Below are 1,879 nucleotides of genomic sequence, written 5' to 3' on the forward strand. Positions count from 1 at the left end.
CATGCAGAGTTTCTGGTCGCAGTATTTGCAGCGTGGAGGTGGGATGAATTCAGAGCAGGTTGAGCTACCTCTCCCAAAGCATTCTGCTCTAGGACTCCGGGTCTCTCCCGAGAGAAATCTCCAGGGGCAGGGCTGTGTTCTTGGCCCCAACTTGTTAAACATTTTTGTTAATGGCTCAGATGGGAAAGAGAAAGAATCCAGATGACCCACAGCTGGGAGAGTTAATGTGATACATGATATATTCAAGTTCAAGATGATTTATAGAGGATGGAACGCTGGGCCAAAACCAACATCGTGAAATTAAACAGGGATGAAAGCAAAGCCCTCTGATCGGCTTTAGAGTTCTCTCGTGTGCCAGGATAGGGCAGGACCGACTTGGGAATACGCACGATGCCCTCATTCATCTCCTCGGTCATTCCGCAAGTGTTTACTGGGCCTCCTGAATGCAAGCTGCTGCCTGGATGCTCACGGGAAGGGGAATATGGAAGAAATATCTTGAGAAGCGGACAATGTAGTAGTAGTGGCGAGAAACGAGAAGCTGTATCTCCAGATCAATCCAGAGCAAGCCCCCAGGGCTGGAGAATGAACATTCCCGATCTGGGCAGTAGGAGAAGGCTTGGTGGGAGAGGGTGACCTCAGAGTGGGCACTGAAAACTTGGGAGAGCTGGCTCTTTATTATAGTAAGCAGCTTATTCTTTCAATATATTTGATAACACACTTTGGCCATGTGTATGTGTGTGTGTGTGTGTGTGTGTGATTTGAAAGTTTACAGAGCAAATCGGTTTCCACTCAGCCATTCATGCGCATTTTGTTTTGTGACATTGATGGCAGTCCCCACCACCTAACAGCACTTCCCCCACTTCCTTCCTGTGCCATTTGTCCTTCCTTCCTCCCCGCCCCACCACCCACCAGCCCACATCTTGAGAGCATTACCTCTGGGGACATGCTACCCCCTCCATCTCACATGGTTGACTGTTCTGAGAAGAACAGCTCCCTGGGGTTGTCATTCACATTATAGGCCTGTCTCGCCTTAGGCTGGAAGTTGAGCCACAGGGGTGAGTTCAGTGCCAGGGTTGAGCCTGAAGGATGACTAAGGGTCATCATCTCCGGGGTTCCACTGGTCTCTAGCTGACCAGTAAACCTGGTCTTTTTTGTGATTTTGAGTTTTGTTTTTTCCCCACTCTGCCCAGGGCCTCCTATTGTGAGCCCTATCACAGCAGTGAGCGTTGGTAGCTGGGCACCATCTGCTTCTTTTGGTTTCTGGGGCCGTGGAGGCTGGGCTCCTCAGGTTCCAACAGTCTGTTGGACGAATTGTTCCCTGTGTCTCTGGTTTTCTCCACTCCTCTTAGGTCCAGATGGGGAGACCAATAGTTGCACCTTAGAAGGCAGCCCATGAGCACTTAAGATCCCACACTACTCACCCGAGTCGGACGGAGAGCATTGTCTTTGCGGATTATACCGTTTCCCCCAAAAGTAAGACATCCCTCGAAAATAAGACCTACTTACAGTTTTGCCTCTCGCTGAAACAGAAGGCACCCCCCCCAAAATAAGACCTCCCTGAAAAGAAGGCCCCCCCAAAGCTATTGTAACTCTGGACTCTGGACCGTAGTGGTGGGCGCTGCCGCGCAGCTCACTGTTGGCTGTAGCGCAGCTGGAGCAGACAGGAAGTGTGAGGTCTCTTTTAATAAAACAATAAATTCATACCGTATTCTTCATGGAAAAATAAGATATCCCTTGAAAATAAGACCTAGCATATCTTTGGGAGTAAAAATTAACATAAGACACTGTCTTATTTTCGGGGAAACAGGGTATTATGCCGTCTTCCCCTAGGCTGTGGTCCTGAGCTGCCAGGTCCAGTGATTCATTCTCCCAACAAGGC

Source organism: Echinops telfairi, unplaced genomic scaffold, assembly GCF_000313985.2.
Source record: "Echinops telfairi isolate 266 unplaced genomic scaffold, ASM31398v2 ScPeMD7_7424;HRSCAF=8462, whole genome shotgun sequence".
Lineage (NCBI taxonomy): Eukaryota > Metazoa > Chordata > Mammalia > Afrosoricida > Tenrecidae > Echinops > Echinops telfairi.